Genomic DNA, 26,793 nt, shown 5'->3' on the forward strand with positions numbered 1-26,793 from the left:
ACCTTTGCTTTCATAGTTATTCAAATACAGTCATGCCATCTTCTTCCAGAAGATTGTCATAAGTCTCCAATCCCCGAATTCTGGCCTGAATTTCTTGCAATTCCATTTCCTTTAGAACCATTGGCTCCAATCTGTCATGCCTAGCAAGAGAGCTCTCCTTAAATGAGCACTGCTTGTCCAATTAGCCTGCTCGTAGTGCATTGGCAACACAGCTGTCAGTGATTTTATCCCATGAATTTTTCACCCAAGTCACGACCTCTTGCAGGCTAGGCTTCACAAAGTTTCCATGCTGATTTCTCTCTATTCTATTTTCAGTGTAGTCATTGAGTTCCATGTGTAAATGGTCCTTGAATGGCTTGTTTATTGCAATATCAAGAGTCTGGAGATAGGCAGTCATTCCTGTGGGAATCATTATTTGATCTATTCTTCTCCATGCAAGGAATTTCTTCATTTCTTTAGTGCGGTGAGTGCTGGCTGAATCCCAGACTAGCAGACCTCTTTCGCCATCTTTCAAAACAAGTGGCAGCATTACATCGACCCACTTCCTTATAACTGCTTGTGTGCACCAGGCTTTTTTGGTTTTAAGAATGTAAATGCCTGAAACATGTTCAGTCTTATCTTTCTTGCCCTTACTAATGATTAGAGGTGGGGTTTTCTTTCCATCTATACAAATTGCCAAAATACAAGTAACACGTGCACTCTCGTAACCAGTGGAGGGAATGTAGATTGATGAGGCACCCCTCTGATCAATTGTTGTTTGAGATCCTTGGCCCATAAACACTGCAGTTTCATCCATAGCAATCATGCTGGAGAGTTGGTATTTAGAAAAGTCGATGCCATCAACAAAGGACTTGAAAGCAAGTGCACGTTTAATAACTTCAGTATCTTCCAGCTTGAACAGTGTTGTTGATCTTCTTAGAGACAGTTCATATTGCTGAAGGAAGCCATCCAGCCAATGTTGTGATCTTTGAATTCTTCTGGGGATACTTCTAACTGTGTGCCATTGCAAGGACAAATGCTTGAATATCAGCCCTCCGCACAACCGAAGCCTTTGCTCTCCTGTTAGCAATCCATTCACAGATGATGACTTCCAGCTCAGGAAATAATGGTTGCCGACCTGATCCACACTTGCACGTCTTAGCATTTCCCTTGTCGGCCTGTTGACTGAGGTTATTATATACTGCACACCATTTTTGGACCATTCAGAGATCTAACTTCTTCTCTTTGCAGAAAGCAGTCAGATTCTTTCCCCGGGAGTCCTTCATGATTCTTTCCTTGTACTCGATGGAATAGGTCTTTCTTTTTGCACTCATCTTGTTTGGGGGGGGGGGGTTAATTGAAGACTTACGAGACCGGCGTGGCAACACAAAATGGCACTGGTTAAGAAGAGAAGACACAACCACAGCCGTTTGTTATCAAGTGCACGTGCTTTACACGTGTTGTCTGTACTTTGACCGATCAAAGTACACCTGCCAGTGTTTATGGGCCAAGGATCTCAACCGTCAAGTGTGAGTGAATTAGGGTTACAGTAAGCATCGTGGAGGACTCCCAGGGAGAGAATCTTATGACTTTCTGCAAAGAGAAGATGTTAGGTGTCTGAATGGTCCAAAAATGGTGAGCAGAGTACGATAACCTCAGTCAACGAGTGTCAATAATATTATTTTATAATTCAACACGTCCGTTGTGTGTTGTTGACGATCTTAACTGGGACTTATTTTTGGGGTAGGGCTTATATCATGACCACCCTGGAAAACCATGCTAGGCCTTATTCCCTGGTTAGGTCTTATTTACAAAGAAAAATGGTACTTGTTTCCAATATTTGAGAAATTATGAAATGATCACTAACATTAGTCCTGTAAGGCAAGTTCATTACTAGTCATTATCAAACTTTGCTGGATTTTCAAAGGTTATGATGGATCATCAACTTAACAAAATAAATAGAAATTTCTACATATATGTTACATAAGTAGCAACAACTGAATACAAACTATAATTTTATATTTGTAACCTTGGGTATGGATTCTATGTTTCCACTTGTTTCCAGTTATTCCAAATGATTTTGGAATTGAATTAATTAGGAGATTTTTACCCTCACGAATACAGAATTGAATATACTATGTGAAGATTTGCAGCTGGTGCTGGAAAACAGTATACTTTTATTGCAAGCAAATATATATAGTATCTGCATGATCAAGGATGGCCATGGGAATCAGAGTATGTTTTGGATGTAGAGCAGAATCCATATTGTGAAAAAAATCTTTGTTATAAATGTTTTATAGATAATGCATTTTTGAAATTGGGAGGATTGCATAAAGGAATTACTGATTTTGTTAACTACTTGTCCAACATGGATATGTTCCTTAGAATTAAGGCTCATAACTCTTCTGAGATTATAGGCATCACCTCAATGAGATCCAAAATGATATGTATCACCATCTCTGCATTCAAAAAACAATCAGAAGTAATACATGCTTGCAAAAAAAAGTACACACCTTAAATACATAGTTAAAGTGCCATTAAGGGATAGATGTATAGAACTTTTAGATTTATCACAGCATATACAATTGCTGTTAAGCAAATGGATGATGTAGTAAGAGATTTTAAAGTAAGAGACTTCACTGGACAGATTATGCTAAATATGAAACAACAAGCTATATCTTAACATGAAAAATATTATAGACTTTTATATTCTAATAAAGATGTAGCATAGATAAATGTAGCACAGAAAAGAAGTATGCATTGAGTGATACTAGCACACACAGACACAAGCATTACAAAATATAGAGTAAATATGGCATACTTTAAGATCATTGATGGCCTGGGTGGGAGGATGGCATAATGGTTAAGGCATTTGCCTTACAAACACAAGGTGCAGGGTTTGATTCTCACATGAGGTAATTGGCTAGGCTTAAAATGGCCCACAAGGGCAGTTAGCCTAGTACTAACCTATGAACCTAAAAGAATTTTGAAAAATCAGCTTATTTTTTCATATAAGAGATTAGAGAACTCAAAGTTTGAAACAGAAACAATGTTACAAAGAAATGAAATTTGAGAGAAATTTTAATTATAGCCAAGAAAGGGTATAATACCATGTTTTGGATTTCTACAATGTAAACACCTCTATAAGAAATAGTTGTTTACACTTTTAAGTAACACAAAATAAGTATAATTTGTATATGCAGACTGTGAGTTTTAAAACTATTATTTATTTATTTAATTTGTACTGCCTGCCATGTTTTCTGTACAGAAAAATTAACACACTATTAAAAGATTGAATGGAAAAGCAATGTAATGTTAAACACAAAACACCTCACAATGCCACTGTTTTACAAAAGGGCAATGTGTCAGACTAGCAAGGATGATTTCTGAGGAAGCAGACTATGACTGAATGTAACATTTTGCAGGACATGTTGGAAAAAAGGGGATACCCTTCTGTCTTTATAAGTAGTATATTCAATGAGGTTTTGAATAAAAGACAGCAGGGGATATATAAAGTTTCTTTCATCTGGTCTGAGAGTTGATGATGAACGTGACATTGAAAATAGATATAGCAGGGCATTGATTCTCACTTACACTTTGGATTTTTTTGACATAAAACAAATCATTAAAAAAATGATGGTGCATTTTTAATTTTGACAATGAAGTCTCTTGTAAAGTTGGTACATAACCTTTAATTGTTTATAAGAGACTTGTTTTTAGAGGGACTGGTTGAGGGAAAAATGTACAATCCAGTTACAACTGGTAATATCAAATGTGGTAGATGTGCACAGTGTCCTTACATCGTTGAGGAAGTTAAATTAGTAGGATGAGGTTTTGGCACTATTTTGCCCAAGAAAAAATATTATTGTTATTCCAAAGGTGTGGTTTATATCGCAGTATGTGATTCTTGCGATAGCTTCTATACAGGAAAAACTAGAGGAGCTTTTAAACAAAGAATTTACCAACATCTTTATGACATAAAACAGCACAATGAGGGTAATGCTCTTTATAAGCGCATCAAGAAGTTCCCCGCACATTCTTTTAAGTTTGGGCTATTGACCACGTGGACTTGGGTTCCATGGGGGACCTTCTGATATGAGTTTTTGGAACTCAAGTGGCAGATCAGAACTAATGTGTGCACTGTACCTAGGCTCAATGATAGGTTGTCCCTTGGCCCCTTGCTAAGACTGAAATCCATGTATTATTTCTAATATTGTTAATTCTTGTATGTTCAGTAATTTATAATTATTTGATCCTGTATTTATGTATTTATTAGTTATATATTCACATACATACACTTGTAGATATTGTATTTATTATTCTTGGAGAGAAATTTGGTGCTATGTTATTTATGTTAAGTGCTTAGGTTTTTGTAATGGGCAGCTGTGGTGGTGCAGTGGTTAGCATTGCCACCTCACAGCAAGAGACTCTCCGGTTCGATTCTTGGCTGGGGTGCCTTCTGTGTGGAGTCTGCATGTCCTCCCTGTGGTCGTGCGGGTTTCCTCCTGGTGCTCCGGTTTCCACCCACATCCCAAAGATAGGTGGATTGGACACTCTAAATTGGCCCTAGGTGTGAGTGCATGTGTGTGTGCCTTCTGTGGGAGGTTGGGCACTGGGCTGGCAACTCAACACCGTAAAACTCCACTGCCACTCATGAGCAGACAGGTGATCCACTGTGGTGACCCTTAACCGTGAAAAACTGAAAGAAGATTAAAGAATTGAGCACATGACATTTTTTTCTGAAATCAGAAGAAAGGTGCACACAAATGCACTTTATAAATGCATAACTGAAAAAAAAAACTGTTGATCAGATTGCAGCTACAGAAAAGACAGAATACAAATAGATAACTATACTAAGATCCAGCAGAGAGCTAGGGCTAAATGGTCATAATCATATAAAACTAACCTTGAAATTAAGGTTTATTAGGAAATAATAATAATAATATGAAAGCAAATGAATCTTTTAATTATTTATAGCACTTACTCCTTTAAATTATTAATTAGTAAAGATCATGTGATATTGAACATATTCTTAAGTAAAAAGAATATGAGTGTTTTAATAGCAGAGAAAGCACGTGAGGGTGTAAACACTTATTTCTATCTTTATTGTTTTAATAAATTGACCTTCTTACAGTTTCTGAGGATGGTTGTGTTTTTTTAAACAAAACACACAAATGGATTTATACACATAAGAAATTACTGGTCCAGTACCTATTATCTTGATGTCTTCATTGAATCGTTAAATTATGGATTTGGTTAACAGAATCCCTTAGAGGCTTGTAACTAAACTGAATGTTTAAGTGATAAATGGCTCTAATTAGTTTTGCAAAGTGAAGTTGCACTAAATGTACATATAAGACAAAAGTGAGAAGTGCATACAGCTGGGGACGTGGCCAAGGATGAACACAGGATAGCAGCAGATTTCCTCAGCTCCACCAATTTCACTACACTGACAGGAATTAATTACTTAAAAAATTAATTTATGAAGTAATTTTCTTTCTAAATATGTTTGTTTTATATATTTCTTGAACTATATCTAAAAAAGAAAGGACATTTTAACAATATTCCTGTCAGAAATCACTTTGGAAATTTTCCTGTCAGTTTCTCTGCGTGAAATGAGTTCCAGTAAGACAATTTCTCAAGACTCCAGCATCAAGAAAGAACTTCAGTCTCTGATAACTACAATCCAGCAACTTACTGCTAAGATGGATAAACTGGATACTAAAATTGATACTTTCATAGAAAAAACTACAAAACAAATAGACTTGTTACATATAGACTTGCAACAACAGAAAATCCAGATTACAGGCATAGAAGAGGCTGTAAATGACATGGAAAATAGAATCCAAGAAGAGGAAATCAACACTGAGTTTTTGCTGAAACAAAATACACATCTACAAACAAAGCTTGATGACCTGGAAAATAGATCTAGGCGCAATAACATTAGGATTTTTGGACTGCCACAAAATATTGAAGGTAACAATATTACTTCTTTTTTAACAGCATGGCTCCCTAAAACTTTAGACTTACCAGAAACATTCTCCTTTGGTATCGAAAGAGCCCATAGATGTATAGCTAATACTAACTCTAACAAAAAGTATCCTAGATCAGTTATAGTTAGATTTCTATCATCTTCTGATAAAGAGATGGTTCTTAAATCTGCTTGGGCTAAAGCTCCTGTTAAAGTTAATGAGACAACTGTGCATTTTGATAATGACTATTCTTCCTTGGTAATAACTAAAAGAAAAGTCTTTCTGCCATTAATAAAGGAGCTTAAAAAAAGCACAGTTTAAAACCTACTTTCTGTTTCCTGCCAAGCTAAAAATCTTCCTTCCTGATGGTCCAAAAATTTTTGATGACTTAGACTCTGCATTGCTATTTATCAAAAAAAATAAGATTCTGGATAAAATAGAGGAAATGGAATGGGCTAGTCCTTCATTAAAGAGGTTGGCAGCTGAAACTTCTTGGAAGACTTCAGAGAAGAAGAAGAGACTAAAAAACAAATGACATGTTCTTTTTTTTTTCTCTCTCTCTCACTTTAATTTTCTTCATTATTAATCTTTTTAAATATAGTTTCTGCATTTTCAGAAAGCCACAAATATTCTGAAAAAGATTTAATCAAAGTTATTTTCTGTGTACAAAGAGCTGTTTTGTCTCATATTCAGTCAAGATATCTGAGGAACTAATAACAAGCTATCATTCAATATGTTTCTCTTTCTGACAAAGAGAATTAAGGTCAGTAATTTGATACTTTCTTTTTTTTTTTCTTTCTCTCTCTTCTTTTTTTTTTTAAACAATAACATTCTACTTAGATTATGCAGTGGGTAAGTGGTGGGGAGGGCAGGAGAGAAATGTGATGAGAATATGATAAATGGAATGATAATTTATTTATTCCTTGTAAAAGTTTATATGCTGTTTAAATGCTATTGCTAATTATACTTTCTTGATTATATTGCTTATGCTTATTCACAAATAATATGTCATGCTTTAATTAATAATAATTAGAACTAAAAGATAGTAAATAGTATGTTTAAATTCCATCTTTATTAATATAAACAGCAAATAATATTCCACTGTAAATACTTTTATAGCTTCCTTTTACATTTTTTATTTTTGCTTTGCTCTCTCTTATTTCCTACTTTCTTTTTCTTTTCTTTGTTCTTTCTCTTTATTCTCTTTCATATTAATATATTGACATTTTTTTGATCATGCAGGTATAGTAAATAATAAGATTTGTATAAAAATTGAATTGGGGCAAAAATAATCTGTTCTATCACATATTAATAACTTTGGGCTTAGTTTCACTTTCATAGAGGCTGTAATAACTTGTAAAATGCTTTGCGAAGGTTTTGCTATGTTTAGCTTCACTTATACTGTTAAATGAATGTCAGTCACTTGTTTTTAACAAAATTTCTGCCAAAATCTGAAGGGAGACAATTTGGGATGTGGGTTACCTCGTGAACAGTGTCCTCAAGTTGTTTTAAAAGCTTCAAGACTCAGAACTCACGCAGAGAAGCTGAAAGCAGCCAATTTGAACTTTGACCCCAGAATTCACACTGACACATCGCAGATTCATGAAGAACACTCAACCAGGAAGTAGAACTGCTACATATGCGACTCTGCAATGGAAAATGAACTCTTTATCATTTAAATGTGAGTTATTTCATATAATTACTTAGTTATTTATGTTATAATTTATAAAATACATCAGTTATAATGATTTTAAATGATGCAGTTTCTCATAGTAAGCAAATGTGATTATTTAGAAGGCATAGAAAGTGAAACATTTATACAAGTGTTTCTGAAAGTTTACTTGACTGCAGCATATTAATGTATGTAAAAAAACTTATGATTTAAATATATACACTGCTATGTTTCATTTGATTTAAATGATTGACAAGCATAAATAACTTTATGACTCTATTCTGGAAGAAGCTGTCATCTGCCATATTTTAAAGCAGCAGTTTAGATATACAAAATACAGATGGCTTTCTTCACAATAAAGCAAGTTTTTTTGAGAACTTGCTTAACTATGCAGTATGATTTATAGCAATACCTATAAATATAATATTTTATTATACTGACAATAATATGTATGAGAAAAAAGCTCTGATACAAGTAATTTAAAGTCTTTTGGAAGCTGTTAACTGCATTTACATGACAGAGTATAAATACATCTTAATATATGTAATGTATGAACCATATTAGCCAAAGTTATTGATCTAATTGAACATTAGAACTTATTTTTACAAACTTTGAATAAATTAATGTGTAGATATGCCCTTCCTTTTTTTTTTTTTTTCTCTTTCTCTCTCACGTCTTTTATTTCTTTCTCTCTTCTTGGTTCCTAATATCAAGTTTATTTGAATGCTATTTGAATATTAATGTATTCAATTAAATAGATGTATATAGTAGTATGAATAGTTTTTTTTTTTTTTTTAAAAAGAGTTTCTCTTAGTATATATGATGCTGTCTTATCAAATGTGTAGCTTTGTCTTACCAGATAATCTAATTGAAAGTTGTTAATTTAAGTTAAATATAATAAGTATTAAATTGATAAGGTGGCAGCTGAGGTACTGCTGCTTAGGGTAGGGGGTTAACTTGAATAGTATGTACTACTCTAAGTTGGAGTTTTTAACTCCAGGCTGGGTGCAAGGTTTAATCCTTACATTATTTTCTCTTGTTTACTGTTGTATGTATATAATTTTGACATCCACAATACACTTTGTAAGCTCATTGTCACTACAAACAAAATTAAATCTTATACAAAATCCCATAAGAAACTCAATAAATACAGCTATATCTAAAGGTACACCTAAAGGAGGAGATGTAACATTACTTATTTTGTTAATTGTTATTTTAATCATAAGTTTTCTATGTTTTAAAATTGCCAAATGACTTCTCTAAAAGGAATTTCTTTAAACATTAATGGATTGAATAATCCATGTAAAAGGGCAAGCCTAATAAGATACATTAATTTACATAAGGCCAACTTAGTCTTTCTACAAGAAACACATATCTTGAAAAAAGATATTGATAAACTAGCCACAAACAAAGATACAGTATTGGTTAGTTCGGAGCACACTCAGAAAAAAAGAGGAGTGGCTATTTTATGGAATAAAAGTATGCCCATTCCTAAAACTATTAAGTCTTATCAAGATGATAAAGGAATGTTTTGTATGGTTACAATACAAATTAATGGGAAGACTTATACATTAATCAATATATATTGGATACCTGGAATTGGTATTAATACAGTGAAATACCATCTTGATAAGATCATATCATTCTCTATAGGAGATATTATTTTAGCTGGTGACTTTAATTGTATACTACATGAAAATGACACTACCACTATAGGAAAAAGGAAAATTACATCTAATGCAAAACATTTAAATGATTTTGCTAATTCTTATCATTTAAATGATATTAATAATCAGATAGATTCAAAATCATTACCATATACATTTTTTCTAACAGATACAAAACTTATTCAAAAATAGATAGAGTCTTTATTTCTAACCAGATGGTAACAGAATTAATTAACTCTAAAATCATTTCATGTCCTATATCTGATCATAATTCAATTGTTTTTGAGTTTATGATAAAAAATACTTACAATGTTCAGATCAAAAGGATACCAGCATACTTAACTCAATTAAAAGGCTATAAAGAATATATACTTTCAGAAGTACAACATTTTCTAGATATAAATAATACTCCTGAAGTCTCCATTGTTTATGTTTGGGATGCTTTAAAATCATATCTATATGGACAAAGTATCAGATGGTATAATAATAAAAGGAAATCTTGGGATAAGGAATTGTTAGATATTCAAAGTAAACTAGATTCTTATAAACATAATAATAAAGAAAATATTATGGATAAGAAAGTCATTGAAGAAATAAACAAACTAAATGAGAAATACAAAGAAATTTTAACTCATAAAGTTAAAATAACTTTAGAGAAATACAAGTTTTTGTCTTACTCAATAAACCCCAAATACTTACATAGACTTAAAAACAAAACAAAAAGGTTGAATAAGCAAAATCATATCAAAGAAATCTTTTCTCTAAGGAAAAAGAAGAATGTTTCTAGTCTACCAGAAATATTAGATGAATTTAGAAATCACTTTCACAAAATTAATCATAATAACGTTAACATGGAACCTAAAGATAAAATAAGGGAATTTATAACCACAAACATGAATAAAAAACTTAATAAACAACAGATTAAACTATTGGATAAAAGTATTTCATATACAGAGGTTGTTACACAAATAAACAAGCTTAAATCAAACAAAGCACCAGGTAATGATGATATTATACCAGAGATATATAAAATCCTTCCTAAAAGTACATACTCATTAATACATAAGGTTTTTATTTTGGCCCAAAATGAGCTAATAACCCCCCCATCTTGGCAATATACATTTATTTCGCCAATCTTAAAACCTAATAAAGAACCAACTAGATGTACTTCATATCGGCCCATATCACTACTTAATGTTGATTACAAAATGTTTATGAGTATTTTTGCTGATAGATTGAAAACAATTATCCCTGGCATTATAGATGTAGATCAGACAGGCTTCATTGTAAATAGAAATACTTTTGATAATATAAGGAGAACTCTAACATTAATTGATTTTGCAAATAGGAAAAAGAAAGATTTAACTCTTATTAGTCTTGATATAAGCTCAGCATTTGATTCAGTAAGTTGGGACTACTTGTTTACCTTACTGAAATGCATAAACTTTTCAGAAGCATTTGTAAATCTAATTGAGCATTTATACAAAGGAACATTGGCTTATATTAAGATAGGAACATATGTCTCACAAAAAATAACAATTTTTAAAGGTACAAAACAAGGGTGTCCACTCTCTCCACTATTATTCACTTTAATAATGGAGCCTTGGGCTAATTTGATCAGAAACAGTACTGACATAGAGAGATTTGAAATAGATGAAAATACAACATCTAAAATTCAACTCTTTGCAGATGATGTTCTAATTACATCAGCAGGATCTAATTCTTCTATGCAGTCTCTGTTTGATAAAATGATAAATTTTAAAAGTATTTCTGGTTTAATATTCAATGAAGAAAAAACTAAAATATTACCTATATATACACGAAAAAATGTTCTCATTAATGATTTTACTAAATATGTACCCAATTCAGGTCAGATAACTTATTTAGGTATAATATTATCTAAGGATATTAAATCTATTATACATAACAATTATAATACCTGTCTTCTTAATATACAAAATCTCTTTAATACCTGGAATAATATGTTTTTACTATGGAAGAGAGACTCACAATTATTAAAATGATAATATTCCCCAAGATATTATACTTAATACAATCAATAATACTTCCACCTACAAAAATAATTATCAAAAAATTGAATACACTAATGTTAAATTTCCTATGGGCACCTAATAGACCTAGGATTGCTTTAAAGAAACATACTAATAGTTGGTCTCAAGGGGGTATTTCTTTTCCAGACTTCAATTTATATACTATCTCTTCTATTATAAAAGTTATTACTTTATTAATCGATCAGTCATATGTTGCAAAATGGAAAGATTACTGGGAGATAATTAGTATTCACTTCATGAAAATTTCCTTAACACATAAAAATATGATTGTAAATAATTCCATGTTATGGTTACTAAAAGAATTTTGCACTTCACCTATTACACCTAAACATATAGTTAGTTACCCATTAAACATTATTGTTAGCTATCGTAACTTTATATTCATGCATCCTAAATATAAAGAATGGAATTTTATTATATTCCCTGTAATGTATACTCGGGGTATGCTTTTGTCATCCACTTCTGAAGGAACTCATTTAACTACAGATAATGATCTAAAGTACTGGTATCAGTTGATATCTGATAATAAAGTTAAAAATCTAGATTTCTTAAAACAAGAATTTGATCTAAGAGAAACTTGCTGGTTAGAGGTTCAGACCTTTAGACAACATCTCATTGATAAAATAGATCTAATGTCTATAACAGTTAAAGAATCTGTCCAAACATTGATTGATTACTTGATATTAAATTTACAACATAAAGTTTCTGATAAAGGTAAGCTTTCATACATACATAAAATTATCAGACAAGAAACTTTTTACAGTGTAGATACCTACTGGAATTATTTAATTTCCATTAATGGTGATCCACCAAATCAACAAGATAAACAATATATATTGGAATCTGCCTATAAAACTACGTCTTGCATTATCTAGAGACTTTTTACATGGAAATTTTTACATAGATCCTTTTATACACCTTTGATGATGAATAAAATAAATAATAAAGATAATTTATGTAAAAGATGTAATGTAGAAATTAATGCAGACTGGGCTCATATGTTTTATGACTGTATAAAATTGAAAGAATATTGGAAGTCAATTAATGAATTTTTGCAGGCTCTTTTTACAGATAATTTTATTATTTCTAAATCTCTTATATTATTTAACACACCAGTACCTCAAAGTGTTAAAAAGGTTAAGCTTCCCTTGTTATGGTCTATCCTAGCAGTGGCTAGAAAAATAATAACTAGAAATTGGATTTCAGATACACCTCCTTCGTTTAATGAATTTAAAAATGTTATGAATATAGTGTGCCATATGGAATTGAATACAGTGAAGTTAAGAACTACTAGAAAAACGTCTTATTATATTGTATGGGATAATTTACAAAACTTGTTAAACAAATCTTAACTTCAATAACATGGTATTTTAGTTTAAATCAATTGATCTGATTGTAGTGGATGTCTTTGTAAATACTTTGGTTGTTTTGTTGAATGTTATAATCATATCTGTTTTAATCACTTGTATAAAATTGTTATGATATTTTCTTGTATGTTAAAAACAATAAACTTGTTTAAAAAAAAAAAGAAGTGCATACAGCTAGGGTGCTTTGCTTTAGACAGTTTTCAAATCCATTAGAAAAAAAAAAGAAAATAAAAATTAAAAAAGTTGAAAAGATCAGAGGAAAAAAATCACTTTTCTAAATGCCATATGTCTCAGCAATAAATTGTGTATATTAGACACTTTCATCTGTTTGAAGGATGTTGTTACATATACCTTCACTGAAACATTGTGTATTATAAATTCCAGGTTTCCCTTCATTCATTTTTGTAGAAGTAATGAGATAGCTGTTTGCATCTCAATATTTGAAAAAACAAAAAAAAAAAAAAAAAAAACTAAAAGCCAGAAGCAAAAACAAAAGCAAAAAAACAAAAACAAAACAAAACAAACAAAAAAACAAACAAACAAAAAAAAACACAACTCAAGGCTACAAATGTGTAATATATTATTATAAGGACCTTCTATACACCATCTATATTCACTTATTCACTATAGGGCATGAAGATTCCTGGACTGAACTATGGATGTAAAAGTCAGTAAAATGCAATCATTAGGAATATTTTAACTACCCAGACACTAACAGAATAAGCTAATTAATATCAAATAAATATGTCCAAATATTAATCCGCTATGTCAGTCAAAAGAGTTTTGAAGAAATACTACAAAATCCATATGTGGTAGCTGTATAAAGCATCTAAGACTGATATATACATATCTATCTATCTATCTATATATATATATATATATATATATATATATATATATATATATATATATATTTTTTTTTTTGATTATTCACAAAACTGTATTAATCAGAAGAAATGACCAAATGTGTTTATACCAGATAGTCATCTAGTAATTAAAACATTTGAATCACCTTATAAAGAACCATATAAATTATTTAGTAAATCAATAAGTAATACTTTTTATAATTTGCCTGTGGGAGAAAGTGATATTATTATAAAAGGAACTGATAAAGGTTGAGGTATTGTTATCATAAATTAAAAGAAGTATATAAAAGTTAGTGAACTGATGTTAGCAGACAGAAATATCTATGAGAATATAAATTGAGTTAGGATGTCTTCACTTATACCAAATGTAAATATGCAAATATATGAAATGCATTTGAATAATAGTCTAACTTCAGATAGTATCCATTTTTCTATACACCTTATCCCCTTATTGCTATTTCCTATTTATTATGGTATCTGAAAAAATGGATTCACTTCAGAAGCTCGAAATACTGAAATCTCGAATTTCAGTATCTCGAGCCCAAGTAGTGGAATCCACAAAACAACGAAAACTAAAAACCGCGAACTTCAAAACCTTGAATACTGGAAGTTTTGAATTTTGTGGTTTTACTACACACACACACACACACACACACACACACACACACACACACACACACACACACACACACATACACACACACACACACACACCATCCACCACACAAACACACACAATCACTCTACTACATGAAAGCAGGGGGGCACGCATCCCTGAACCCCCCACACCCCCCTACTTAAATATTCTCACTCCGAGGTTGCACTACATACAAACACACACAAAACACCACCACACAAGCTACTTTCTCTTCACACACACACATCACAGCAAGAAAACACACTGACACACACCACAGCCCCTACCCAAACTCCTTAACACACACACAATTACCTGAATACATAATCATAGCGGAACTTTAGAAGCGCAAAATTCAAAACCTCCAGTATTCGAGGTTTTGAATTTCACACTTCTAAACTTTCACTATTATGTGGATTCAGCTTCTTGGGCTCGAAATACTGAAATTTGTGATTTCAGTATTTCGAGCTTCTGAACGAACCCCCCAGAAATACATAAATATGAGCAGAATCTGTCAAATGAGACCTACAGCTTGTAACAGAGGATGGGTGACAGACTTATTATTTTATACACATTTTATGGTTGATCTTTTTATTATATGGGGGAGTACTCATGAACACTTTGATTGATTTTTATATTATTTAATGCAGACTGCATTTTATTAGATTTTAAAGTCAACTGAATGCATTCATTTTTAGATGTTATGATTTTTAAGGAAGTTACAATGTAACTTAGAACAAATGTGTATAAGAAACCCACTAGGAAAAAAAAACACATATCTTCATAGAGCTAGCATGCATCCTTCCCATGTTTTTAAAATGTGGTAAAGTTCAACTTTAGAGAACATTTATATTAGATGAAGAAGACAGTTAAGAAATCGATAAGATGGAATTTCTGAAGAAAGAGTTTAAAAAGATGGGTTATCAGGAGAAAGAGTTAGACTGAGTCCATTTGGAAGTATTCCATAAAGATGGGATAGAAAGAAGAAATATTTACTATTCAGTTGAAGGTTTTGAAGATGGAAAAAAGGCAGCATTGCAGGTGACAAAAACATAGGAAATAGAGACAAAAATACAACTAGGATAACTCTATCATATTATAGACAAAGTAAGACTGTCATCAAAATTTTAAGAAGAAATTAGAAAATATTGCAGCCTTTAAATTATACTAAGGCAATACTATCCAAAAAAAACCTAATTTTATATATAAAAAATAAAAGAATATGAAACAAAGCTTATGTTATAAAGTGCAGAGAATCGCATGTAAAGTAAACACTGGAAAGTATGGTACTTGTCCGCATCAGATTTGCCAACAATGTAAGTATACTTATAGAAATAATTATTTAACTAACTCTTTAATGAAGAAAGTATTTTAAATGAAACATTTTTTCCACTTGAGACTCACAAAATGTAGTAGAGATCGTACTATGTAAAATATGTGAGGGCTTTTATGTAGGGAAATAAAATAGAAACTTGAACAATAGAATCATTGAACATGTCATAAATAAATAGAAAATTGAACTGTAATGCCCTTTTTAAACATATGAGTGAGACAGATCAAAATTACTGTTTCACATTTGTAAATTTAGGGTTAATAAAAACACTGGTCTAAATGGGATGGTTAACATAAAATCAATTTTTAAGTTAAAGAATATAAGGAAGTGACAACTGATGACATGACATTTTAGGTAGGAAAAAGGGGATGTTATAATTTGCATGTTAACACTTGGTAAAGCATCATTTGTGAAAGCTGTGTAATGGCTTGTGAATTGTATTTGTTTTATTTATTCTATTAAATATTTTCTCATATATCTAGAAAACATTTATTCCTTTTGGATTTATCATTTGGTGACTGATCCCAGATTTATCTGCTTGAGCTATCATTTTTTTCTCTTCAGTATCAAGCATCATACTGGCAAAACATTTTGGTCCCTGCCTGTGCTTATACTCTTTACAAGTACATACTTATGATACCATTATATTCAACCTAAGAGGAAAATCCAACCGAATTACAAAAATATCATCCTTGCTAGACTTTGCCAATGCAAACTGAAATGACATACTTTAGAAAGCACTCTGGGATACTGCCCACAGTGACCTCTTCTTGGGATGTTATAAAAGGGTTATGCAATGCTAATTTCTGTATTCATTAACCATTAAGACATATTAGTAAGATACACATATACAGGTAATTAAAACAGTCAGTGGAATTTCACAACTAAAAAGATATACTGCAGAAAAAAGAGAGATAATGTTTAGCTTTAAAAAGTATGCTGGTCCTAAAAACAAGCCTGGGTTAAGAAAATAGAAAGTGCTTAACTTTTACTATCAGATCTTCCAGCTGTAACTATGAATGCATAATCTTAAGTGCCAAAAGCAGAAATAATGTAGTGTCTAACTACATAAATAGAATTAAATGAATAATTATGAATGTAGCATGGTATCAATAAACAATGAAGTGATCACCCAGTCTAGTGCTCTCAAAGAATATACTTGAAACTAGATTTATACAAACTTCACAACAAGTGAAGACACATGGCAATGTAATAAAGAAATACTGGGTAGCTCTTATAAAACTACAGGTATGACAGCTGCTACAACAATTAAAACTAAAAACTTGAGTTCCATGGGACTAGGCAACATACCTAGTGTTTTCTTTTGCAGAATCAGGAAACATATACATAAACCCAGTCAATAATGTTAAACAGAATATTAGCGTTTAGACGCATCCCAGGTGTATGTACTAACATGCTGTAGTGGTACTAAGTTGTAGAAGGGGTTGGCACTTCAGACCTAAACAATTTTAGGCCCATCAGACTGACCAGTATTCTTTTTAAAATTATAGCGATTGTTTTAATCACCTTTATCCATGATGAGATTGAGGACCCACTTCTGTTAGATATGAAGCAGTAGGGGTTGTTAATGAGAGGGCTTGCTTTTGAATCTTGTGGCACTCTTTGAAAGATAACAACAGCAAATGATCTAACTCTGACAGTTCATGTTGCTTATCTTGACCTTGTTAAGGCATTTGACACTCTTCCACATAAGGAAACAATTGATAAATTAAAAACTATAAATACTAGTCCACACATAGCTCCATTGTTAAGATGTTGGTTAAGCAACAAAACACAAATATTCAGGATGTGGTTATCCATTTAATTGTAGAGAGGTTACTTGTGGTGTTCCACAATTCCCTGTATAGGACTTCCCTTTTTTTACACCCCTTTAGAGATAAAGTAGGACATTGGCTCTTGATAAAATATATTGATGATTGCAGACTGAGTAACATTCCTTAGGAAAAGATGATGAAGTTTAAAAAATGACCCAACCCCCCTTTTTTTTACATTAGCTATAGCAAGAAAAATAATAACAGACTGGTTAAAAGAAACAGAATTTAAATTTACAGAAGTTATACTGCCCTTTTAGGAAGCCTACGATAAAGAAATTGGAATAAATAGTAAATTAGCAAAATAAATCAAAAGAGAAAAAAATTCTGGCCAAAAAACAGCAGTTTTGGAAATATATAACAATGGTGCCACATCATATGAATAAAGGATTTTATGCTTTGTATAGAACACATATTATATTTATGGAGAACATGTACATATTGTATAGAGTTATTTAGTATTTCAAAAAGTTAGTAAAATTGATTTATATAAAATGGTTATACTATAATTTTATTCAAGAACTACAAAATAATACCATAAATTGTATCATGAAATTACTTCAGAATGTATATATTTACTTTTCTGTTTTTTTTTTTTTGTGACTTTTGATGTCACAATCAGGATAGTCTAAATGATATACGCAATGTTCTGTTGCAATGATCTCAAATTTAATGCCAGTAGGTATAGTATCTGCAGACTTGCATAAAATATTAGTTAAAAATGTTCAAGACATTAAAAATAATGCCTTTTTTGAAGACATTGTGAGAGAGGCAGATGATTTATACTTTGACCAGTGTATATTTATCAAAGTCAGAAAAACATATTCTATAGGCCATCTAATTCTGAAAACCATGTCTCACTCAAGGGACATCTTGCCTTATAGTGCAGTGATATGAATCATTACTGAATATAGCAGTGTGTTCTCTGGCCTTTGAACAAATCATCTGAAACAACCTGGAAAGGTGCAATGGTCCCTTACTAGAAGCGTCATAGTAGTGGGAAACTAGAAGTACTATGACATTATTCAGGAATTGGCACATTGTGTTTCTTACTGATTACTCAGTCATCACTTCTGCCTGGTCAGAAAGACAATATTTGATCCAGTTCTTTTTCAATGTTTGTGCATGGTATGCAAAGCTGGAGTAGTCAACACCACATCATGGTGCTAGGTACTTGAAATAAATACAATAATTAAAAAAAAAAAAAAAATGACAGATGCATTACATACTACCTTCCAAAACTATAGAATACGCTTCTGCTTAAAACCAGAAGTCAATCAATTTTTGAGTGGAATATCATAAAATGGAGTTAAAGCAACTAAGTTTCTTGAAGGTCAGTAAACCATCAGCTTGACAACTCAACCTATAAACTAATAAGAATGATGTTTGCATGACTGAATGAGCCTACTAGGGCTGTGCCAGTAGTATACTGACATCTTTTATACCATTTTCTTTATGTACATACTCTATACTATTTTCGAAAGGTTGTGCAGATGGTTGAGACATATTATGGTATTCTAGCTGGCTATACAAGACTCAGCCTGCAAGTATAAAGCATGTCTCATTACTGATGCTCTGAGATTATTGCCATAATTCAGGAAGCCCCAAAGTAACTCTTACCCAGCCTGTATGTGCTGTGTTAAACTTATCTTTTGAGATTAAGGGGATGATATAAGAATTTTATCAACAGATGATTCCACTCTTGATTAGTTAAGTCATGCAGCCATTTAAGTATGCATTTATGCATATATGTATATGTGTATGTATGTTTTGATTACTGCATTGTCCATATTGGGAATAAGCCCATTTTCAGAACAAACCTGTGGGAAGCCTCCAGTTATAACATAATGTAAAACAGAAATAACATTTTGTACAGATGCACACCACGCAAACATCTTAAAACACGGGCAGAAGAAAACATGTTAAATGAGGCTTGGGAACAAACCAATTTGTCCAGAGACATCTTCAGGTGTGGGTCAGGTAAGAACAGTAATGGGAGTTAAGATGGTAGTGGAAGGAAATTAGTGTGCTGGGTATGGAAGGGTTAAATTGGGAAAGTAGGAGGGTCAGGAGGAAATGAGGTAAGTGTAAGGAGGGGCTTAACTGGTTTTGTGTGAGTGTAACTAGGTAAAGGATCAGATTTTGGAGTGAACTTGCTACCCTCCCTCCCTCCCACCCACTTTTAGGAACACTGAGGATTGTGTGGTTATTTTATAGGTTTGGTGTTTAGGCAGAGAAGATGGGCAGGCTTGTCCCTCTTCTGTTCTTCCTCTGGTGTTGGATGTTTAATTCAATGAGTTGGGGAATGAAAGTGAGTGGTGGGAATTTGCTTGATAAGTAAAAGTAAATGAGTGGAAGTGAGGACACTGTTTATTTGGTTAGGGTGAGTGGGGTTACGCTGCCCTAGTAAATGGTTATGTGGATGTTCATGTGATTAATGAATTAAATATTTTTCAATAAATTTATGTTTGTGGAAGTTTAATAAAGGTCGTCAAATGTCATTTGGTGTGGAGTGTTTATTGAGGGGGACTGGGACAATAATGTTTAAAAATAGCAAAGATATGAATGTAGGAAAAAGAAAGAAAAGAAGATACTTCAATATACTACCCACCCATACTCTAGGATCCTATCTCTATAGATGATAAGATGGTAGGTGTGATTTGAGCATTACTAAATTCATAATACAAGATTATTTTAGTAAAGCCTTCAGTTTTTGTATATATTGTAGTTTACAGTTGTTGAATAATATCTTTAATGTTAGGCAGTTTATCTCAAGGGGTTAAGGATATAAGTCACAAACAAACATCATCCTTGATTTCTGTAATTTCCACCTGCACACTGGGACTTTAAGTAAATCACTTAACCAGATAATGTTTCTGGGTTAGCCTTGAAAAGTTCAGTGGGATTAGTTAACAAGCAAACAAACAGATAGGCAAATTAAAACAGTAACTGTGCCTAGCATGTCAGCATAAGGCTTTCAAATAAATGATTTTCAATGGTAGTACAGTTAGAGAAGAAGAATAGTCATGTGATACCTCAAGAGTCTGACTTTGTGTATGTTCCAAATTTCCTTGTATAAAAAAATAAATGTGAGTCATTTTTAAGTTGTGAAATCTAGTTACTATTCTGTGGTTGTAAAGAATAATCTAAAAATATACAGTCTTCACAAAACTGTTTAGTTGTATCTGGACAACAAATTAACACCCTCACAAAAAGCCAAACCAGCAGCAGTGAAAGTAACACTAGATATGTCAAAAATAACAGGAAATTCTTATTTCTGTCCTAAAGTTGCCATGCCATGTTTTCGAATTGTTTGTATGGCATGTTACGCTACTTATCTTTGTTATGACGAATTATAGCACATTAATTTTCCCATTAATTTTATAATATTTAAGTTTAAACAGATGTAACTAAGGAACATCGTTGGTAGGAACTCAAAACCATATTCCAAAATAATACACTCATAATCTGAAAGGCTACTTCTCAAAATATTAGTAATAACCTATTGATTGTACAAAACATTACCAACCTACGAAGAGAGGTTCAAAAAGAGTTCAGAGAACAGTAACATTTATCCCAATAACAGTATCTTCATGGAAACATAACTTTCTAATTCCCCCGCCTGCCTCCTTGAATTTGAAAATTTGGTCAACGTTATCTGTGTTTGACATTTTTACACAGTTTTATGAAGATACATTTCTGTTAATAATGCTGACTGAAATACTATCTTGAATGAAGCTATCTGTTTACTCTCAACTTGAGCAATACTCACTTCATTTACTCTGAATACTGATATGATTTAGAAGGATTACCATGTTCTCTGGGAACATCTTAATACTTTCACAAATGTACCTAGAGCTCTTTCCAAGTTGTGCTTATAATACACTAATTTAGCAAATGTGGGAGGGGGTGGGCTAAACATCTCCTCAAGAAAGCATATTGAATATCAACATTTGTAATATGATTTGACTTCTTCCTGTTCCTTTGCTTAAAATCTTCAGTCTGAGAACTCAGAATTTAGAGGTACTGTTAGTAAAATCAAACTAAGGAAGAACTAAGATGTGTATTTTAACATTTTACACATTAAATCCCAAGTGGTTATATGTTGAGATTCTTTGGAAGTATTTAACTAATCTTCATTTGAGCTTCTTTTTTGTATTATGTAAATGTTATTTCTGTATTTTATTGTCTTTTTGTAGGATTCTTGCAGAGGCACCAGGGGTTATTTAAAAAAAATGTTCTCTTGCAGTAATACTATGCTTGGCCATGTGGAAGTAGCTACATAAAATCCAGAAAGAAAGGTCATGCAGGCTCTGATCTACGGACCCTGGTAATTACCGCCCCATAAGCTTAACAAGCCTGGTCTGCAAAGCTATGGAGAGGATCACAATGGAGCTCATAAACAAAGATATAGGGGACTTGCAGACATTGGACCCGACCCAGTTTGGCTTTGTCAAGGGCAGATCATGCCTTTTGAACTTGGCCGACTTCTTCGAAACAGTCACCAAGGCCATTGATGAGGGAAAGGCAGTCCATACAACCTACCTTGACCTTGCAAAAGCTTTCGACACAATACCCCACTCGGGTATTATAGAGAAACTTACCAGCTTAAATGTAAACCCATATGTCACAAGATGGATTGCAAACTGGCTAAAGGACAGAACCCACAGGGTTAGAGTTGCTGGCGCCATGTCAGACTCCAAGCCGGTCACAAGTGGTGTCCCACAGGGCTCAGTCCTTGGCCCCTGTTGTTCGGCATCTACTTCTCAGAAGTACAGGCAAACATAGGAGGACTATGGCTGACAAAGTTTGCAGATGACTGCAAACTGGGCGCCATAGTGGAAAGTACATCGGACACAGATATCCTTCAGAGGGTCTCACGGAAACTGAAAACTGGTGCCAGAGCCATGGCCTGAAGTTAAATGCCAAAAAATGTATAGTCATACCCTTCGGGAAAAACAAGGTAACCCCAAGCTACCATATAGGTGGCAATCCATTAAGCACAGAAGAGGTTATCAGGGACCTGGGGACCCAGGTTGACAGTGGCCTTTCTTTTGACACTCACATTGCTAAAGTGGTTAGAAAGACCTTCTACATTACCCACCTGATCATGAAGGGATTCACATCCAGATCAAGTGAGGTCATTGTTCCCCTGTACTCTTCACTTATCAGACCAATGATCGAGTACAATGCCCCATTCGGGATGTATCTCACCCGACACCTGCAGCAATTGGAGAGACCCCAAAAGTTCCTCACCAAAAGGATAAAGGGACTCCAAAATCTGTCATATGCTGCCAGATTGAAGAAACTCCAGCTCTATTCAGTCGCATACCGCCTGCTCAGAGGTGACCTGTGCCTGACATACAAGGCCATGTCCAACCCGGAATTAATGGACATGCTCCACCTCAAAAAATCCAGATCTACCAGATCCACTAGAGCAAGCGACTTAAACCTTAGCACGGATATAAATAGGACATGCTGGAGGGATAGATTTGTCACCCAGAGACTCCCTATGCTGTGGAATAAAATCCCAGTCCATGTGAGGCAGAGCACCTCGCTGGCTCTGTTCAAGAGAAATCTTGACCGGTGGATGGGAGATCGTAGGTTTACCCCGGGAATCATCTCTGTGTCACTGCTGGACAGAGGCACAACAAACTAATGGGCACAGTATTTTTTAACATAAGGGGTGGCGTAAGCCACAAAACTTTGGGCTAGGCTTATAAATGCCTTAGGGCAGATAGCCTAGTATAAACCAATGAACCTATAATCTAATATTGGTTTACTATTTACTGTGGAAACCATTAAATTGCATCTAGAAATGCCCAGAATTATGTACACAATATATTTGTGATCCACACAGGATAATAAGCTTTCTTTTATTCACCTACACGTCTTCCAAATGCTTATTACTATGCTTTATTTTAAGAGAATTATGCCAAACAAATCTAACATATTCTCCTAGCATGTCTAATTCATACCTATTCAAATGATTACCATTTAGTCCTGCCATTTTTTTCCTGCCTGTGATTGGAGCAAACAAATGGATATATATTATTACTAGCAATCTCATTATGACACCCACTGTTGCAATATAACAAACATTTGTAAAACTGTGGCACAAAAAACATCGTTTGATCCATGCCATGCAAGATCATATGTATAAGTCATTATACTAGTTTATTCATGGGCCTCAAGCATAGCAAGACCGTAATATGAATTTGTGTGGTATCCAATGTCTAAGACCAGTATTTCTAGAAAAATAAACCACTAATTTTATCTGGAAACTTCCATTTTCTTAATATGACCTGTACCATTTAAGGGCTAATGTACTGAGACGCTTTCCTTCGGTGAAGTTAATAACTCAGGGTCAGTGAACGAGTACATTAGACAAAACAAATAATCATCAAGACAGAAAAATACATGAGGAAGCAGGCAAATAAACATAGAAAAAATAAATAAACATCTAAATAAATAATAGCTGAAGATTAAGAGTGGTATTCACAGTCACTTGCGCAAATGCGACAGGAATATTCTTGATGCCTATGAATGACTGTAGCAAAGGTGAGATTCAGAGACCATTTACGCTAATGTACAAGGCCTAAATAATAATGAGATGCAAATGAAAAATGCTGTAAAGCATAGTATGCTAATGAAGTGGTTTTGCAGTTCACAGTCTGACATCCTTGCAGTATGCACGTCCATTGTTAAATGCAATGATTTGCCTTTGATATTGGTGTTGCAGTTCATGAACTTGATTGTCTAAGTATGCCCAAGCACTTCCCTGGCACACAAATGAATTATTTCCCCACAGCAACCCCTTCATCAGTTTATATTAATTATATGCAAGCACTAAAATGACACAATAAATTGTTTTGCCCAGAGATCAGCAATTTGACCATGTATACATAAGCAGTTCCCTTACACACAAATTAATTATTTCCTCCAGTAACCCCTTCAAAAATATTTCCTAGTATGCATAAGCACCAAAATGAAACATTCACCCAAGCAACCCCTTCAGTAACATGCCACGATATGCACAAGCACCAAAATGAAGCATTCCTTTAGTAATATGTCCAGGCATTGGAATTAAACATTTCCCCAAGTGACCCTTGCAGTAAAATGTCCAGGTATGCACAAGCATTGAAATGAAACATTCCCCCAAGTGACCCTTTTAGTAAAATGTCCAGGTATGTACAAGCACTGAAATGAAACATTCACCCAAGCTACCCCCTTCAATAAAATGTCCAGGCATGCACAACCATCAAAATAAAATATTTACCCAAGTGACCCCTCCAATAAAAATATCCAGCTATGCAGAAGTGCCAACTCTGTTCTCTTTGTATCTCTGTATTCTGACTGAAACCTGGCTGCTTTCTGACGCAACTTCAGGGTGATTTACACACTTTGTATGCAAATGAGTTCATTATAGATTCATGTCTATGAATCAAATGCATACTCGTACGAGTAAACCCCCTTAACAGAGTAGTAACTGACCTCCTATCGCTTATGAGTTAATCATATACGCATTTCCAATGGGGGCTGTGCTCACAAAAAGTTTTCCACATTTTCATAGTCATCCTGACAGTCTGGGATTTGCATTTTATTATTTATTTATTGACATTTGTTGATCGGGAAAGTCCACTGGGCTTGAGACCCATTTTCTATGGAGGCCCGGGGAAAAAAGCTCCAAGTTACATTAAAATCATTACATGAATTTTTAAGGAAACAATTACTTATAAAGGAAATTAAATAATACCGAAAACTATCTAAACAGTACATATGTTGTAAATAGGCACAATAAAGTAACAATGGAACATTAGCATGTAGAAAAATATACAGTTAGGAATATTTAACAATACAGCTCAAAAAATGTTTTTTGGGGGGGTAGGAAAAGGGAAAGGTAAGTGTAGTGGGAAGGTAGAATTAAAGAGTTAAACTTGAAAGTAAAATAGATATAGTTAGAGCCTCACAGTGCCGCTACAAATATGAATACAGCCCAAACTGTTATAACAAGCTATGTACATTTTCCTCAAGATTATTAACATAACTCCTGTTCTACCATGATGTTGGGTATCTTATTCATGTACTCGATTCAGGTGCTCGATTTTTAACTTCCTCGCCACTTAAGAGAGTAAAGAAAGGTAAACTAAGCCTGATCAGCAGTGTTTTTTTTTGTGACCTGGAACTAATATTGCATGCTTCCATTTTGTGGGAAATATAGTTGTTGACCCAAAAATAAACAAACAAACAAACAAACAAACAAACAAACAAACAAATAAATAAGAAAGAGGTAAATAAATAAATAAACCAGCACACATATATATGGTGTCTCATCAAAATATTCTTGTGGAATCCTAGTGAAGACTAAATAAATCACCTTCACCATTTAATCTAACAAAATATTGCCATGCCTGTTTTAATATACATATCCTGCATCATGTGTTCAAATTGAAACAGGTCATTATGAGAAATGAAAGGGTTGCCACCTTTTCAAATGCCCAAAGTTGGACATTTTTTGTAGAAATGTGAGATTTTGCAGGACAAAACATACCCACGGCCAGTGCAAAGGGCAGAACTTCACTTTTTTGTAAAAATAAAAGCTTATTTTTCTAGCATTTGAGTTATTTATGCTATCCCATATACTATCTCTGTGTTCCAGATACAAAATAACTGTATTATACAACTATTAAAGAAAACTTAAGAAATATATTTTGTCTTAAAATTTCAGGAGATTTGACATTTTTTAGGATTTTTCGCGGACACAGCTGCCCAGAGTTGAACTGTCCCTTTCAGAGAGGGATAGGTGATAACCCTAAATGAAATTTGCAAACCTTGTTTAATGTGGTAACACATAGTAGTAATAACAATAATAATAACTGCATACAATTCTACGTGAATGCATAGGACAAACTGAAAAACTTACATATTAAAGTTAAACGATAACTTATGCTATGCCATTTCATTAATGAATTTGTTGATGCAAATCTGTATATAGAACAATGCTGCACTCCAGTGGACATAGCAAATATTGCAACTAAAATGAAATGCAATAAACTAGGAAAGCCACACATAAATATGTGTGAAACTGAATTGAAAATCATTCTTTAATAATTAAATAATTGTGAAACTGAACCCAAGATCCATTTAAGGTAATCAGAATCTTCATTAACCGATACTAACATTACTGATTACACATCCCTGAGTTCAGAGACAGAGCTAGATTTAATGGATGAGGTTTAGTCAAACAAATGTTCTAATGTTGTCAAGGCCATTTCACAGAACCCTTAACTTATAAATGCTACAGAGGAGACAGAAAACATCACAAGCATGGATGCCGAAACCTGACTTGTTCTAATGAAAATGACAGTTTTTTTTAATATTTTGGAATTGTCATTA

The sequence above is a fragment of the Protopterus annectens genome, chromosome 6.part1, assembly GCF_019279795.1.
Source record: "Protopterus annectens isolate FY-2018-M chromosome 6.part1, PAN1.0, whole genome shotgun sequence".
NCBI classification, from domain to species: domain Eukaryota; kingdom Metazoa; phylum Chordata; order Ceratodontiformes; family Protopteridae; genus Protopterus; species Protopterus annectens.